Source organism: Pleurodeles waltl, chromosome 7 (assembly GCF_031143425.1).
Source record: "Pleurodeles waltl isolate 20211129_DDA chromosome 7, aPleWal1.hap1.20221129, whole genome shotgun sequence".
Taxonomy (NCBI): domain Eukaryota; kingdom Metazoa; phylum Chordata; class Amphibia; order Caudata; family Salamandridae; genus Pleurodeles; species Pleurodeles waltl.
This window is the reverse complement of record NC_090446.1, coordinates 915,315,026-915,334,314: the sequence shown is the minus strand read 5'-3', so window position 1 is coordinate 915,334,314 and position 19,289 is coordinate 915,315,026.

Here is a 19,289-nt window from a genome sequence, read left to right as displayed (position 1 = left end):
TGGCTTCTGATGTTGTCTGTGGCGTCGAGGGGGGGCTTTCGGTGCTGTGGTTGTGTCTGAAGCCGGACTGGGAGGGGTCGATGATGTTGTTGTCTTCGAGGTACTGAGTGAGCTGAGTGTTGACGATTTTCTCAATGACCTTCGCCGGGAAAGGGAGATGGGCCGGATGTTTTTTAGGTTCTTGGGGTCCGCCTTTGGTTTCTTGAGAAGGGCGTTGATTTCGGCGTGTTTCCAACTTTCCGGTAATCTTGCAGTTTCGATGGAGATGTTGATGGCTTTCCGTAGGTGTGGTGCGATGGCTGTGTCTGCTTAGTTGAAGATGTGGTGTGGGCAGGGGTCTGATGGTGATCCGGAGTGGATGGATTTCATGGTCTTGCGGGTATCGTTGTCGCAGATTTTGGTCCAGGAGGTCAGTCGGCTGGAGCGGGTGGAGTTCGTGGTGGGTGGGGTAGGAGCGTCCGGAGTGTGAGGGGAGTTGAAGCTGTTGTGGATGTCCGTGATTTTTTGGTGGAAGGCGGTTGCTAGGGCGTCGCATAGTTCTTGGGAGGGGGTGATGTCGTTGACGGTGGCGTTTGGGTTGGAGAGTTCTTTTACGATGCTGAAAAGTTATTTGCAGTCGTGGGCGTTGTTTTCTAGGTGGGTTTTGAAGAGGATCTTTTTGCTAGCCTGATGAGTTGGTGGTGTTTGCGTGTGGCATCCTTGAGTGCTGTGTGGTTGTCTAGAGTGCGTTCGAGAAGCCATATTTGCTTGAGTTTTCTGCAGTGGCGTTTGGAGGCTTGGAGGTCGTCAGTGAACCAGGCGGCTTTTTTGTTGATGTGGTTGTTGGAGGGTTTGTTGGAGGGGTTCTTGGAGGGTTAGCATAAGAACTGTTCATGCATTTGCACTTTATTTTACATGATCCCAGACGTTCAGATTTGCATATGATAAGCTGCTAATTAGGGGAAATGAGTTGGCAGATAGGAATTTTCCATGTATTTCTTTTGATTCATCACAGGAGGTGAAAGATAGATGGGAATGTTTGTGTAGGCATTTGCACTTTCACTTTTTGTGATTTTAGAATTTTCTGATAAAATATGATGTTGCCTTGTTTTAGTATCTTGTGCTGATGGGCCAGTTAAACAGGTCTGTACCTTACAGGTGGCAGTTGTCGGTTGTAAACATTATTGTTTACACCATACTTTGTGTCCCTTCATCTTGGATTCGTTAGAATAAACCTCTCCGTGCCCCATAGTGTGCAACATATATGTAATCATGAGTTATAGATGCATTTTATTCGTGTTTTATATGTGTTTCATTGTATTTTGTGCAACGATTTTAAGTAATCATGCAATAAAGTTACCTACCTACCACCTACCTACCTATCGCATAATAGCTTATTCAACACTAGCAAAGCAACTACTGCAGTGGAAATAAACTATTATATTATCAGTTTAAGCATGTGCTCTCTGAAGCCTGTAGGGAGAGGATGTGTGCCAGAGGCTAGAGTAGGAGTGAGTGACAGAGATGGCATCCATCTTGTTCAAAATCGAGATTTATACAGACATGTGACCCAACTAAAACACATTAATAACTTCATGCCTTTGCATGATATGAAATTAGTTTCAATTGCAATTGTGTTAATTTAGTCCTGTATCTAGGATCATGTTTAAAAGTTCACATTATACATTGTTATCCTCCTTGGGTGACTGACCAATCATAGTGCAACTTCTATGTGAATGAAAAAAACTATTGAAATCCTTTCTCACTTAATATTACACAAAATAAACCTTGTCTGCTTAGCGTAATTAAGGGGAACATCAGAAATATAAGGTAAGACAAATCTCACAATCAATAGACACAAGAACAAAAAGAACAGCACCATGCATGGTATTATTCTAAATCACAAGTCAGACTGAGCAGACACTTAGCCTGCAGTAACCCATCTAGGCCTAGGTGGAGTTCGCGGAGTTCCGCTATGCGGAATTCTGGGAATTGACCAAAAAACGCTGCGACGCTAAGCGGAGTTCCGTAAGCAGCAGAGTGCTTAGGTCATGACATTCGCACAGATTTTTTGTGCCAGGTCTTTGTCCCGAACTGAAAAATCTGTGCAAGCGGCATCAATCGCAGCACAAGAGGGTGCTGCTTTTTTTCTGTCCCTCGAGTATATTTTTTAGTTGAGCAGCAGCTTCCTCAGCACGAACGGGAGGTTTCTCAATGAGAGAGGTAGCGGCCATCCTTGACACCCGCATTAAGAAATCTTACTGGGAGGTGGCTGGAGTAAGATTTTCCTCGCTCTCCAACTTGCCATTGGTGAGCGCGAATGAGGAAAATGCTCTGCGGAGTTTTTCGGAACTCAGCACTCTAAGTGAAGCACAGAGTTCACCGCCCACAACTAAACCCACCCTGGCTAATGCACCTACTCCCACACACTTTGAGCAAAGTACATCAACCCGTATTAAGCATGCAAACCTGAAAAGGAACAATTGTTAATTCAGAGATCCCTATTCATGTGCAAGTGACACCCTACCCTACGTGCTACCTTATGCAGACAATTGAAACAGAATATCCGTAGATCTTGGATTTCGATGAATCTGCTAACCAAACCAAAAAAAAAAAAAACTCCAGACTTCACCAGTACACCACAAACACCCCAAAACACACAACAGACACAATCATTCCACATTATTCATACTTTCACTTCAAATCAATCAGGAACAGCACTATAAGTCAGACTTCTTGGCAAAGTCTTGACACCATGAACTACTCCAGAAAATTCACTATCTCCCTCTTCCAGGGACTAAGAGTTAATAGGAGCAAAGATCTCTTTGCAAAAGGAGGTGTTCTTTAACATGAAAACTTCTCTGCTACCAAGATTTATTGGGAATAAAGCTGTGCCAGAATATTTGGGCAGTCCAAAATGTACCTCATCTGGTTCTCCCACAGTTTACTTGATCAGAGATGGTGCTAAACCTCAATTCTATGAGGTAATGTGTCCCTGCATTAAGGCACCTCCCCAAGCATCAATTAGCAGAGTGAAACAGTTCATTAAATAGTGGAGTTCACGCAATATTTGAGTTCTCAATCAAAGAAAAGTTAAAGGGTTTTATTACAAATCCAAAATAAGAGATACAGAGGTCACAGCCACAAAGGCTTTAAGATGCAAAGTTTGACAGAATTTGTAAAAAAGAGAAATTATTGTAAATCTCAATGGGCAGCAAAACCATACGAAAATCGGGCAGGCATCCTTAGTAGAATAGGAAAATCTGCTCTGCTCACTTCCAAATCCAGGACTTCTTATACACAATTCTTGCACAGTAACTTAGAAAAACTGCAAAATCATTGTGGTGTGAACAAAAGTAGCAATTCTTTAGCATATTAGAACGCAAGAATTTTACACGTTATTACGTTAACACATAAGCACCATCTCAATTCTTAAAACATATTCACCACTTGCTAAGCTATTATTATTGGGATATGTTTGACAAAATATGAAACATTTCGACAATAAGAATTTCTCCTAAGGAATGAACCCAGTGAAGAAACCGAATGTGACAGACACTTGATGCAATGTTATATCTGCACCATAGCAAATTCAACACCAGCAAAGAGGGGAGCAGGAAGCAGTGGCAGAGATGGCATCCATCTTGTTCAAAATGGACATTTATGAAAGCATGTGGTCTAAGTGAAACGCAATAATAACTTTACTTCTATATATCATGTGAAATTAATTTCTATTGTAATTATATTAATTTAGTCTATGTATGTAGGATCATGTGTAAAAACGCAAATTATATGTTATTATTAAACAAAAATATAAACTTGAAAAACACCACATCTTGGGTCAGAGAATGGGTCCAGTTTCACCAATGCAGACACTGGGTCAGAGGTTAGTGGGAGGAGAAATGCCTGGTTCCTCTCACATTCCTATAACACCCTGTGGGCAGTGGACAGTGCTCCTCTAGCCTAATCCTTCCCTCCCCTAGCCCTGCCTGAACCCCTGTGTGGCTGTCCTCACAGTAAAACCCACCAGACTTCCACTGACTTTTTGCCACCCCAGAGCAGGCGGAAAATGTCATTGGATTTGTCCCTGCAATCAAGTACAAGAATTTGCAATGCAATAGGTCTTGCATTTTCTTGAGTGCGAGCTATTGGCACTGTAAATTCATAACTGGACTTTTCTTGCCACATAAATTTGTCAACCTTGCCTCATAATTTTGTCTTTTCCTGCCATATAATTCCAGTTGCCCAGCATTTAACTAAAGCACTTCCATTTAACCACTTCAAAGCACCATATCAAAATTATTATTTGGTATTGATTGGAGGGTGAAAGGAAAGAGGGAGTTGGGAGTAAAGATGGAGGGGACATGTTGCAAAGTAACGGTGTCATGGGCCATGGAGTAAGAAAGGAAAATTGTTGACTGTCATTTCGGTAGGAAAATACAGCAGTAATTAGAGTTCAGTGTGGTCCATAGGTCTCTGGGCCCTGGTGCCACTACACCTGTTGCTCCATTGATAACTAGGCCTCAGGAGAGAAAGCAGTTGGGGCAGAAAAAGAGAAGTGAACGGAATACAACATACAAAAAGAAGAAAAAGAAAGGGTTGTAAAGAAATAAAAGAAAGAAGGGAAAGAAAGAAAGAGAACATGAAAACACAAATAAGAGAAGAAATAGAGCAAACGGGTGAGACAAATTAAAAAGGGGAAGGAAGCTAGCGAACGAAAGATAGAGAGGAAAAAATAACAAAAGAAGTGTGAAAAGAAAGAGAAAAATGAACATTAGAGAGATGGTGAGAGAAACAAGCAGCAAAGGAATCATGGCACGTATGTACTTACACATTTCCCACAGACACAGAATGGGAAAAACACTTTGACACTTTGGGTCCCAACAAGTAACTTGTGGCTTCCACAAACAAATGGGAAAAAGAGGGATTTATACTAAAATATGAATTGACAGATAAAGATAAGCAAAACACCAGACCTAAAAAAAAAGTGAAAGAACGCATACTGAGTCAAAAGAAAGAGCAAATAAAAAAGACAAAGAAAGAATTAAGGGAAGAGAAAAAAATTGTGAACGAATAAACGCCTGATGACGAAAAAAGAGAGCTATGAAACATGGAAAGAAATAACGTTTTTGCAAGTTTGAAAGAGGAGGTAGCAAGAGGAAAAGGGAAGTTAAAAAAAAAACTAAAAGAGTAGAAATAAACAGTTGAAAGAAAGAGCAAAACTGTTAATGCGTGGATTTTAACAGTTGGAAAAAGAAAAGTGGGGGAGAAAGAAAACATTGAGAGTAAACAGAGTAAACGAAAGAACTGAGTGAGATAGGTGAAACAGACCCTCCCAAATAAAGATGGCAGCTAAGCATAGATTTAATTGGTTCTGCCACGTCCTCAAACAGAAGTCAGAGTGTGGAACAGCAGGGGGCACTGCAGAACAGCAAGATGTGCATTAGCAGAGTTGAATGTAAACCCTAATACAGCAATATTGGGTCGCTTCAGATCAAGATTGGGGGTTTAGAAAGAGCTGCCTCCCGCCCCAGTGCTGGAATAACAGAAAGGCAGAGGGTGAGGAATGAGAAACGGAGTGCCGTGTAATTCCTCGTATTGGAATAATGGGGTGCTGCAGGTCAGGGGTGAGGTGCACTGACAGAGTTGTATGTGGGCTGCAGTACTGGAATAGTAACGGTCACACATGGTCAGAAGTGAGGTATGTTAATGGAGCTATGTGTGGGACCTAGTGTTGGCTTGCCAGTGTTGTCGAGTGTTAACCTGGAGGTGCCCTAATGAAGCTGAGAGTGGGGCCCAGTATGGGATCGGCATCACCTCTGAACCACAGAAGGGAGGAGATCCGAAGGGCATGTGTGTGAGCCTTAATACTGAGAAGAAATGTGCACTGAATTTTAGAATTGATGGATTCTGGTGGAGCTGTAGTGGTTCCCATCAACAATGGCATTGGATGTTAGACTTGAGGTGCACTGGTTGAGCTGTGTTTTGCTCTTTTGGGTCCAGTATTGGCTTGGCAGTGAGACTGAATATTAGGATAGAGCTGATGTAATGGGACTTTACGTGAGCGGGGTCCCAGTATAGGAAAGGAAGTGACATCACCGGGGTAGAACTGAGGTGCACTGGTGGAGCTGTGCCCGAGGTCCTAGTACTGGAACAGCAGAGTGTACTGACTGCAAGAACTGAGGTGCTCTGGCAGATGACTTTTGTGGGGTTCTGGCACAGCTGAAGGGCTTGGAGTGTGTGAACTGAGGTGTACTGATGGAGCTGCGCCCGAGGTCCCAGTGCTGGATCAGCAGTGTGTACCGATTGCGAGAACTGAGGTGCTCTGGCAGACAGCATGTGTGGGGTTCCTGGCACTGGCACAGCTGAGGGCTTGGAGTGTGTGAACTGAGGTGCACTGATGGATCTGCGAGTGGAATCCCAGTCCCTGGCACTATTTCTAAGGATTGCGGAGCCCTGGTAGAGCTGGGTGCCTAGGCTACCAGCAATTACAAGCGATCCTCTACCCTTGCTCTCAGCACACAGGCAGGCACACTTGGTAAAGAAAATCCAAGCCAAGAAAGGGCAGGAGCCATGCAGCTGAGAGAGGGTGCAGGGAGCCCACAAAGACCAAATGTGACCAAGATAACAGCCTGATTTATTTCCTTGTTTACAGCTAAGCTCAGAGGAAGAATGCTCTGCAAATGAAAATGGAAGCTTCCCTGGACAGGAGCAAGAAACAAAGTAAAAGAAAAACCTACAGATTGGATAAACAGGACAAAGTGTGATTATATAGTATTTGGTCCCTGCTCCCACACAGAGGAAGCTAGGACAAAGAGGCATAACTGACCACCAGCAAGCAAGGACTGAAACTAACATATGAAATAGCTGAAAGCCCAAAGAAGAAGTATACTTAAAAGTATGCAAGAGGTTGTACGCTTACACTAGACATAAATAAAAACAGAAAACTATCCTGTATTCTTGAATATTTGTGGTTATTCTCTATTCCAGGGACAAATAATGTCATTGTTAAATTTTGGTATTGGAAAGTAATCTGGAATGGGAGATATCAGCACCTAGTTTCACCCCAAAAATATCTAACAAACTCTTAATAATGGCTCATGTAGTGTTGCAGTTAAGCTTTGAACTGAGATCTGTGTAAAAGGCCACGTTAGAGCAGCTTAAAGTAACCCTATCTAAAATGCTCTCTCTACCATGGAGGTAAGATGCAAATGCATATACTGTACATAATGAATCTTCTGTTTTAGTTTTTCACAATATATAAAATTTCAAAGCACCGGTTTTTCAAAGTATTCATGTTCAACTTTATTTATTTAGGCCAGTACAGTTATTTGGGCCCTTACCTCGTCCCAGTTCACAACAATTTGTGCACACCTTATTTCAACTTAGTTGCATAATAAGTTGCATCAGTAAATGCAAATGGCAGTTCTGGAAAAATATGCACATGTAGCGGAATTTCTACAGTCTCGACATTAAGGTTAGCGTTTGGACTGTGCTTATTGCAAGGGGAGAGCTAGAAGGAGGGAACATCAGCAAGTTTGTGAAGACCAGCCAAGGGATAACTTGGTTAGTGTTCACATGCCTTTTCGAGTGTGCCAAAAAAAGATTTGAAGATTCTGAAAACTGGTTGAGAAAAATAGCAAATCAGTCTGTATTTTCTGGGGCGTAGGGGAAAGCATTACTCCACTTGACCTGCACCTTAAGCTGCAGCGTTTTTTCTCCCATAGTGGAATCCTCTGAGTTCAGGTTAGACGACAGACGGACGTCTACGAGTTTCATACATTTGAAGACGCAAACCATGAGATTGTTGCTACTTTCGCGAAATGAATAACTTTATAAAGATCATAGGCATTATCTTCCAAGACACGCCTACCTATTCATTCCTTTGTGAATGGTGCTCGAAGTGATCTGAATCTCTCCGTTTGAGATGAGAACTGAACTTGAACAACGTTATCTCTCTCACGTTCTCCCTGTGGCTCGGTCTGCTCTCAGCCCTCCTTAGGCAGTGAGGGGGTGACTGGCTAGATCTGCTTTGAACCTGACTGGGCGCATACCAGGCGGCTCCACAGCAGGAGGTTAGCAGTGAGTAGGCAGAGTTATTCATATGTGCGAGCTTCACTTTGGCACACACTTGACAAAGTGAAACTGTATTAAATGCAGCCACTCATAATACTTTGTGAATTTACGAATGTTCCAACAGACTGAAATCCATACGGACTGTGCAATGGCCGTTCACTTTAGGAAGGTAATGCCCAATTAGTCAGCTGCATTAAAGGCTTTAGGGTGGTCCCTTGCTGGATTGGGGAGATTCACTGCATGTGATCACATCCCTCCTCATTTTTATCGCCCAAGATAAACATGTTTCTGAAGCTGCTTTTCACATTACGCCTTTCTGCATTTGCAGCTTCTCACCAGTGCCACATGTATGTACACTGTTGAGAGGGGACTGTTAAGTAATAATTCATTTTTAATTTAATAATACGTGTTAAAAATTATTTAAATCATTTTTAATTATGTAAAATATTAAATACTGAATTATTGCGCTATATTTTAGTTGTGGGATGCTAGGTTTGCAGGGGTATAGAATGGGAAGTTATTTACTTAATAATTAATTAATTATTATTTCTAATTGAATTATTCAATTATTTAAAATACGAACTATTTCATTATTTTAATTATACTTTAGTTGGGTTCTGCGAAGGTTGTAGGGGTGTAGGCTGGGAAGTTAATTAAGTAATAATTAATTACCATCTAATTATTTAATTGGGTACAGGGTGGGCAATTAACTAACAATTGACTGACTGTGTTTTATTAATTGATAATTACTTTAGTGAATAGTAATTATGTAAAATGATTATTTTTATTTTTTGCATATCACATATATAGTGTGACAAAAACATATACATATATATATATAGCCAATATGAATATATATATATATATATATATATATACACAGATAGATAGATAGATAGATAGATAGATAGATAGATAGATAGATAGATAGATAGATAGATAGATAGATAGATAGACACTTAAAAAAACAAAGGTTACAGGGAGGTTATAGTTAGGTTCTGAATTTACATGCACAAAACCATATAAATTCAGCAGTTATAGTTAAGGTTATATCAAGAAACTATAAGACGTGTCACGCCAAAAGTCATTGGCTTCACCATGACCTCATCCAGTGGCTATCCCTTATGGAACCCTATTCTGCAACAAACTGCTACCTTGCCCCGCCGGCAATGTTTGACTTCCAGCCGAAGTCAGGAAAGATAAAACTTCTGAACGGGTTAAACCTAGTTTCTGTATCTGACCCAAGCTCCATTATGGTTAACCTCAACTTGCGTCAAGTATTGATCAACAGCACTTAGATGAGCACAGTTGATCCTCTTTTTACATTTAAAGTTTCTATTATTTGAGTTTTGTCATTATGGTATTATTTTATTTAATAAAATGTACTCCAAATTTCTAAATTAGCTTGCAATTTTTACTTGTGTAGTGTTTTGACTTTATTACTGTTTTGATACTGCATAAATACTTTACACATTGCCTCTAAGTTAAGCCTGCCTGCTCTGTGCCATAGCTACCAGAGAGTTGAGCCCAGGTTTATTTATTGAGTTTAGTAATTCACCTTGACAAGGTTTGTAGGTATTACTTGAGGAGGGTACTTGCCCCCCTCAACTAATACCCCAATTCCATACAATACTCAAATCTTCATAGGGAAAGTGGGTGTGAAAAACCAATCAAATATTCTTCTTATATTATACTTATATATTCCTATGCAATCCAGTATTGTTGTTTTTACATATATCTAAAAAAAAACATCAATATTTTATATTTAATGTTGATGTCGGTGAACTGGTTTAAGCAGTGTATTGAGTTTAGTGATTCACCATGACAAGGTGAATCACTCACAGGTTGAGGCTGGGAGATGACCCATTTCTCGTTCTGTCGCATTCAACGGGACTAATCTTGTTGCCAGGTCGTCAGCATATGTAGCATAGAACTCCATCAGCAGGCCATCCATCCCTGAGATCTTACCTTGTGCCATGACTTTGATTTTAGCTTTCACCTTGGGTTCTGTGATCTCCTCGCCAATGCCCTCTGCTTCAACATCTCCCAAGCTTGCTAAGACCGCAGGCACCAGAACGTCATAAAGGGTCCAGGATAGCACGATCGGGGGAGGGGCATACAGCATCTTATAATACCCTACAAACCAAGAACTGATGTTGTCTTTGCGATAAAGGTCTTCACTACTCTCTGAGTCTATTTCAAGGATCAAAGAGCTCCTAGATGAGGAGTTAGTAAGCCATGCCAAAAGTGACCTTGCTTTCTTTGACTCCATGTGGGCTCCAATCATGTAGTCATGGTAGTCAAAGCAGCGGAACTTCTCAGTTCTCCATTGCTCTATTTCATCTAAGAATTGTTGTTTTAACTCAGGGTTCCCAGGCCTGGCAAGTTCTAAATCACTCACCACTCTGTCCTAGGTCTCAATCTCTTTCACAAGAGTGTGCCGCACTCCCATCACTTCAGGGAGTCATTACCTTCCAATAACCACCTTTACGGCATCCCACTCAACCAGCAGCATGGTAGCTGTGGCCATATTATCTGAGAGGTATTCCCGAATAGCCTCATCAACGGAGTGCTGGAATTCAGGATCCTCCAAGGATTATACTCACAGATGCCAGTCCAGTATGTGAAGGTGCTCTCTATGAGAGTCTAATGTGAGCAACACCGGGTTGTGGTCAGAGACCGTACAACATAAATATTCAACATTGGGGACTGCCCCATGAATCCCAGGTGCACAGAGAAAAGTGTTGAGGCACATGTGCAACCCAGGCAACCCGGAGAAAAAAGAATAATCTTGTTCTCCTGGGTTTAATTGCTGCCAGGAGTCCACCAGTCCACACTGAGGCTGCAGTCTGAAAATACTTGCGCAAGGCCCCAGATCAGAGATTCACCCAGTGGGGGATGGGAGTGATCTAGGATTGGGTCAGACATACTATTATAGTGACCCCGTAGTATAAAATTCTATGTTATATGTGGTCCGAGCACCCTAGACAATTCCACAAAGAAGCCACTCTGTGCCATGTTGGGGTGTAAATTGCAACTAGTGTTAAGTCTTGGCCTGCAAAGTGGCCAGTTACAGCTACATACCTCCCATGAGGGTCAACCAATCTGCTAGTTTTCTGAAAAGGCACCCCTGCGCAGATCCATAGTAATACTCACCTAGCAAAGGGTGAATATGCAATGGTGTAGAGTTGACCCACCATCTCTTCTTCAGGGCATCCCTTTCTGTAATGGTAAGGCGGGCTTCTTGCAGGAGAACCACGTGTGTCCCTGCCTCTTCAGGTAAGCAAGTACCTTATATTTCTTAGCCATACTATTGAGGCACCTGACATTCCAGCTAACACATTTATATGTCAAAGTAATCATCATGGGGTGGGGGAAATGCAGTGCTATATGTGCCCAGCTGGGAACCCAGTAGGTCAATGAAGGCCATAAGCCCGTGCCACAGGGAAGAAAGTGTAGCAGGACCAGCAGAAGCAACCCAAGAAACAAACCCCTCAACATAATATTCAACAACCCAACTACCCATCCCCAGGACAAAAAGAAAATGACTCGCCATCCAAACCAGAAGCAACTCAATCAACATGTGCAATCATCACATGTACAACTAAATGTGTGTGGGGGGCGTTATGCCAACAGGGTCACTTTCCAGCCTCACTTCACACCATCCGAACGACAAGCATGATACACGTGCCCACTCACTAAAAAACATTAACAGGGCCACAGCCCTGGTGATGCATATACCCACATTCATGCTTCCAAGAAGGCATCACATTTCACAACCAATAATCTCTTCATCAAATAATGTCATTGGATGTGCCGGGTGTAATGTGTGATAGTGATTCCTCTGAGTTATGGGTAGAGATGGAGGCCCCATCCGAATCAGAGTCCCTCTCATCTTTCTCGTTAATTACGGAAGGGAGGCAAGAGCCCATTCACAGAGTACTGCCACATCCTCTACTACTTTCTGTTGTTCTTGTCACGTCTGCAAGCGAAATGGAACCACACCAGTCTTCCCCCTCACTTGCTTTCTAGGAGGTCATACTGCTGCTGTTCTGTCATTCTTGTGGTGTTGATTGTGTTCTGGGGAAGGCTGTCAATCCACTCCTACAGTTGCAGAGGTGAGGTAAAGAATTGTACATTTTCCCCATGCGTGACTCAGAGCCTGGCTGGAAAGAGCATGCATAAGATATACCCAGGGCTCAATAAAGGAGGCCTTCTGCTTCTGGACATCTATGGTAAAGTCCGGAAATATATTATCCTTTGGTTTTCAACCATGATATCTCCCTTGAGCCGGGCCTGGGTCAACAGATGGTCATGATCCTTTTAATGTAAATGGTTGGCCACCACCGGCCACGGTGACACCCCAGGGAGTGACAGTCACACTGACACACAATGAGCCCGTTCAGGAAGATAAAACAAGGAGATCCCCTCTGGGGCCACCTCACCTTTAAGTATTTCTCCAGGAAGGAAGTCATGTTCGTGTCAGCACCCTCTATGCATTCTGGCAGGCCCATAATTCAAATGTTAGTTCTCTGGGCCCTATTTTCTGCATCCTCTGCCCTCATAGCTAAGGTCTTACCTCTGCCCTCCATGTGTAACATCTGTTCCCGTATGGAGGACATTTCAGGGGTGATGTCTTCCAATGAGCTCTCCGTAGTAGTGACCCTTTCAGTCAACTTCCGGTGATCATCTCTTAAAAGTTACAGGTCCATCACCATTGTGTCAATTTTCAGTTCTAGTGCCTCTCGCAAGGAGGTGAAGGTCTGTAGTATACTGTCCAATGTAGCCTCAGGGTGATTCCCCACTTCAGCTCCAGGATTTAATGTTCCTCCCTCCATGCTAGAGAAGATCGACTCCTGAGATGAGCCAAGGTTACACACATCTTTTTTTCTCCTGCATTTACCCATCGTATTGCTCTGGCACCCGCTAAGGAGGGAGGGACAAAGTATGATGCAGTTGGAGAAAGTAATATTGGTGCTGGGTTCCCAGCAATGCGATGGAGGCAACAGTCCTGGCTGTGCCACCACTGTTGTCACCTCCCTCTGTAGGCCACTGGAGAATTGTGGGAACTATTGACAGTCCTCGGCCCCCTGCCAGTACTTTCACCAGAGATCACGCCCTGTAAAGTTCTCAGGATGGGAGAGGTATCTAATGGTATTGGCACCACTGTTGGCGTGGGGAAAGGGAGGAGGGGGGCACACTCACACGCAGGGCAGGCCCTTCTGCCCAGTAGCTGCAGGCAATTACCCACTATTGCAACTCTTTCAGTCAATTATTTGTGCAAATGCCACTGTTGCAAGGCACTGGCAAGGGCGCACCATCAAATATAGTGTTGCTGGTCGGGGGGAGCCCGTGCCCCTGGACTGTGTTCGGTGCACTAAATGGCAGGGTAGGGCTCTCTGTAAATCGCTCAGCAGCTCCCAGGTGTTTGTCTCAGAAGGCCCCCCCACTGCACAGTGCAAACATTTCAGGCCAAGCCAATGGGTATTACAGCAATAGTTATCCAGAGGTGGTCCCCAAATACCTAGTTACGGGGCCCTAGGTTTGGCCCCTATAGGGCAATGGGCAGCATCCAGAGGGCTCCAAGGATGAGCACCAGCCAGAGGGCTCCCTGAATCGCCACAGTTCCTCTTTTCAAAAGCAGCACTGCCTCAGGTGAGCGGTGTGCAGCAGATAAAAACGCCCCTCAAGCATCAGGCTCCCACTCTGGCACTACAATCCATGACTCCAGAATCCAGTTCAAATCAGGTGAGGGAAGTTTTCATTCTTTGTGCCTTTCCTCCACAATGGAGGGTCCCGCGGAGAGCAGACACAGTCTAGTCTCTCTGTGGGATCATTTGGGTCAGGAAACGACATACGGGGGACAGGATTGGTGGAAGGGTGCGTGGGGGAGGGAGTACAGGGTGGGTTTAAATAGGGGGAGAAGAAGGGGGATCGGCCTCTTCCATGCCCACCTGCACACATGGTGGAAAGTCTTTGGACGCCCACCCACCCTTCATGAGAAGGGTAGAGGTTAGAGGGTTGGAATTTGAGAATAGGTAGGGTCTCTGGGATGATCGTCAGTTGTGGCAGGTTGCAGTCAGGGTTTTGGTGGCAGTAGATGGGGGAGGGTGGAGAGTCAGATGCGGGCCTGGCCACCCTTCCAGGGGGGAAAAAGAAGCAGGTGAAGGATGATAGCGTGGGGGATGCCCGAAGCAAGCAGGGGATGAAAGGAAAAGGCGAATGTGTAGGTGAATTGAAGTGGAAGATGAGTGAACAGAGGCATTGTGAAAGGATGAAGGGGAAGAGGAACAGAGAGAAGTTTAAAGGGTGAGGGGTTGTTAAAGCTAAGAGTTTGAATTTCAGTGTGTATATAATGTTATGTATAACATGCAATCCTCTCTTAAATAAATGGCCTTTTGCACTAAGTAAAGCAGTGTGTCAGTGAATGTGTCCCAATGCACTGACAGCTAGACTACAGGGCAGAAGCCGCTGCAGGTCCCACACCACCACGATCGGATGAGGCGCCACCCTCTCCTTTCTCACTCCTACAGACTTCGGTAGCTTCCGCTGTCGCTGGGTTCGTCAAGACTTTTTGTGCTGTAGGAATGCCCCTCAATTGCGGGGCCCTATGCTCCACGTGTTCTCCTCCTCACCCAAGGCCCCGATCTCAGCCCCGATCTGCCAGCTGGGCGAACTCAGCTTGGCTTAGTCTACAATGCCAGGCTTCACTGCCATCTTGCTGAGCAGGCACACAAGCTCCCGATGGATAGAAAAATCAGTCTTGCTGTGCATGTAACGTCCTTGTCAGTGGCAGCAACTGGTTCTCGATTCAAGGTGGATCAGCATTTCACAATTGATATCAGTTGTGTGGGCTAGTATAAGACAGGATGACCTCGGATGGTGGAGTTTGGCTGGGAGTGATGCAGCTCCCGTCTTACTCCATCTGTGCCTAGACACGCCCCCGCCAAAAGAAAAGTTGTTGGTTAGGTTGGACCCATAATATAGAGCATGAAGGATGATTGTGTGAGAGAAAGAGACCATCTGATCTTACAGACCCAAACCATTCACAACCCCCTCTGGGTGTTCACAGAAGGTTCACCGACTGCAAGGAGATCTTTGGGTGTGAGTGTGCACTACATATCAGAAAAAGTGGCAGTAGTGAAGTGTGCTACACACCCACACCTTATGACTGTGTTACAAGGGGCAATGTCCTAGCTGATTTGGCTGCTAAGAATGTTGCATTGGCTAAATCTGTTGATATTATGTCTGAGAATTGATCTATTTCCTCTATCAACTTTAAAAGATGTTCTCAATTGTAAGAGCAAGACTTTGAAAAAGAAAAACAATTCTGGATCAAGTGGCAACGTAAAAGAGACCCTGCAGAGAAGGGTGGAGAGAGCACAGGGTGTGTGTTTAAAATTTCTACTACCCAAAAAAATCATGGATTTGTCCACATTGGTAGGGATGGCGGATACGTACAGCTGCAACCTATGGTTATGCACCCTTCTTTTCTTCTATAGCCAGTGGTATTGCCAATCCCATGTCCTATGTCCCTCTCAATGCCAAACAAATTATCAAGGTCACCCCTGCTGGTCACCCTCACCTTTGGGGCCACTTTGTGCACATCCACATACGTTTTATGCAGAGGCCTAAATGTTCAAATTACTCTTATTTTCTTTTAATTGTGTGCACGTTTTCAGAGTAGGTGGAAGCATACCCCTGTGCCCGTGCAGATGCCATTATAGTAGCGAAATGGCCACTCAGAGATTTACACGTCAGTTCTGGGTACAATACCGAATAAGCAGTGACTGCAGAACACACTTTGTGTCCGCAGTAGTGCAGGCAGTTTGCAGGGCCGTTGGAGTGTACCAGCATTTTTATTGTGCCTGTTACCCAGAATCCACTGGAAAGAAGCAGATCTACTCTTAAGAATAAGATAGCGAAGATATGCTTGGCAACACAGTTAATATGGTCTGATGTGCTGCTAGTAGCATTACAGTCTCTGAGAGTGATTACTTCCCAGAAGATCAAATTAGGCCCGCACGAAATAATCATGGGCCGACTAATGATGTACCCCTCAAACCCTTCTATTTCCACTACAAATTTGAATTTACAGTTAAATGGTGATGGAGTATAACAATATTGCTGAATCCTTTGTCGTAGTTTGGACTCTTGCTCTGAGCAAGACTGCTGGTCTCAGGATGACAGTACTTTCATTTGTAGGTGACTAAGGGGGTCATTCTGACCCCGGCGGGCGGCGGGAGCCGCCCGCCTGGAGGTAACCGCCAGAATACCGCTGCGCAGTCAAAAGACCGCTGCGGGTATTCTGGGTTTCCCACTGGGCTGGCGGGCGACCGCCAAAAGGCCGCCCGCCAGCCCAGTGGGAAACACCCCTCCATGAGGATGCCGGCTCCGAATGGAGCCGGCGGAGTGGAGGATGTGCGACGGGTGCAGTAGCACCCGTCGCGAATTTCAGTGTCTGCTAAGCAGACACTGAAATTCAGGGTGGGGCCCTCTTACGGGGGCCCCTGCAGTGCCCATACCATTAGCATGGGCACTGCAGTGGCCCCCAGGGGCCCCACGACACCCCATACCGCCATCCTGTTCCTGGCACAGGATGGCGGTATGGGGGTCAGAATCCCCATGGCGGCGCAGCAAGCTGCGCTGCCATGGAGGATTCTACAGGGCAGAGGAAAACCGGCGGGAGACCGCCGGTTTTCCCTTTCTGGCCGTGGCTGAACCGCCGCGGTCAGAATACCCTGGGGAGCACCGCCAGCCTGTTGGCGGTGCTCCCGCCGACCCCGGATCCGGCGGTCCTTGACCGCCGGGGTCGGAATGACCCCCTAAGTCTCTTCCTACAACTATTTGTAACTGTTGTCCAAACCTTACCGGCTTACTAGCAGTACCTCACCAAAAACACAATAGTAAAAGGTGATTTGTAGCAGTCGCTTACGCATGGACTCAAAATACAATATCTCAGGGTTGTCGTGGTTAAACGGAAATTACCCTTTTCTCACACAGATTTATTATGTCTCATACAAACAAAGGCAATAACACAGATGCACTAAAGTTATAATAGTTTTTATTCAACATAACTGCAATTTGTGATAAGTTGCATGAACTGCAATGATTAGGATAATGAATATACCAAGCAACAGTATTGTAAAGAGGAGAGTCATTGTTATAAAGACCCCCACCATTATGCAATATATGAAAGAAATATATGTATATGTAAAAGATGGAATAAGCCCTAATACCCTAAGGAGAGTAGGTCTAACCTCCTACCTAAAAAGGAAGAGCTGGGTTCGTTAAACCTAATCTGCCAAAACCGTGTCCATGAGAGGAGCCCCCAACCCTCGTTACCTTGGAATGAGGTCTCTATCTCAGACTCCGCAGGGACACGAAGACTGGATCAGTGTCAAGATGACTGCAGCATCGGTATCAGCGATGGTGGCGATGCCCTCTGGTCGGAATCCCTCTGATTATTTGTCTAAAAGTGTGTTGTATTTATACAGATCTACAAGGTCCCCTGACATAAGTGTTATTCATAACAATAGATAACAGGCATGCTTGGGACGGCAATTAATATCAACAATCCCTCGAAAGTATAGAGAGGGAAAATCCCTAAGTGTGAATGCCTACTGTATGTTTGTCTTTCGTGCTTGACCTTGACGCCTTGGCGCAGTGACACTGATAATAGAACCCATAACAAGTGGCCTAACTATAAACAAGGCCGCCATTTTAAAGGAAATAAATAATTAAATGGACTAAGCCAAAGCAAGCTAAGTAGGTTAAAAGTCACTGGGTGACGGGGGCACGAGTTTACAAGCCTACGGCTAAGCTAACTCCTGTTAACCCGTTAAAACAAACTAGGATTCACTACACCCTCCCCACTGCCGTAACAGGTATGATGAAGGTAAGGAAAACCCAATTGCTAAAAAGCTGCTACTGAACTAAAAAGCCAAAAAACTTAACGAAAAAATAAATGCTGTGTTTATAAAATTTGTTTCTAAAAAACATTTCAGAGACTTTAATATCAACCATGACAAGTATAGCAAACTTTTAGTATAATTGCTTCTTTGATTATAATCGGGAATTGGCAAGCGAATTCATCAAATTATGTGCTATATGCAGGATCTTGAAGAATGTCATCGAAGTCACCATTCAAGGATCTAAAAAATGAGTCAACATCGTCTGAAGTGAAATCGAGAGCTGGACGGACAAACGGATCCACAGAGCAGAAGTGAGCCATAGTCATCGGTGTATCGACACTCGCTGTAGTGTCCTCATCCATGTTAGATCGAATAACAGAAGGCTCATAGGTGGCCTCGCGGAGCAACCTCAGTCTCAAGGGGCATGACCGTGTATGAGCCCTCATCGGGGACATCAGCAGTTCGTGGTCCACAGGAGATGTCGGTGCAACAGCAAGACAGACCATAGGCAGATGTTCAAAGAGACACCATATGCAGCGGAACACCGGTTGTACGCACCACAGTAGAGGCCTGAATGACAATGTCCAGTCAAATTCCAGTTCCACCAGTAAAGGCGTACTGAAGATCCGAACCATGCGTTCACGGCACAGCGGCGTTGACGGGGGCGGCTCCATTGCTCTGTGTCCCTGGAAAAAAACAACCACCGCGAATCAGAAAAAATAGCAGTAGTAGTCCGCCAATTAAAGCCAAAATAATTGGAAAGCCACCAAACACACTGGAAAAAAGTGAATGGATGGCTGATGGGATGACTCCGAAGACAGTCTGGAAGATGGACACGAAACCAGACCCGACAGCCTTAAAGAAATGAACAATCCCTGTTGTGCTTGAAGCATTGAATATTCTAGACACCAACTCTCCAAAGTGTTTGGGGAAATCGGTATTTAAAAGGGATTGTATCTCGGCTGATGATCTCACAACCTGGAGAGCATACGTCTCTTTTGCGGATGTCAAGGCGACCTGTTTTTGAAACAATAGCGCCTTCAGTCTACTCAACTTGTCATAGTTCACATTAATAGTATCAATGTGGGGCCACATTTCAGATACTTGTATCTCTCGTGTGGGGGGAAACAAAACATGGCCACAACACGTAACGACCTTCGTGACTGAGATTGCGTAGGCAATTCCAGGTCGCAAGCCGCAACAGCTGTCATCGCTCAGAAGAACATAACTCCCATTAGAAAGAACATGAAACACTGAACTAATCAAGGGGATGGGAGTACCCTTCAGAAAACAGGCCAAATTCGCGACCCCCGCATTGCA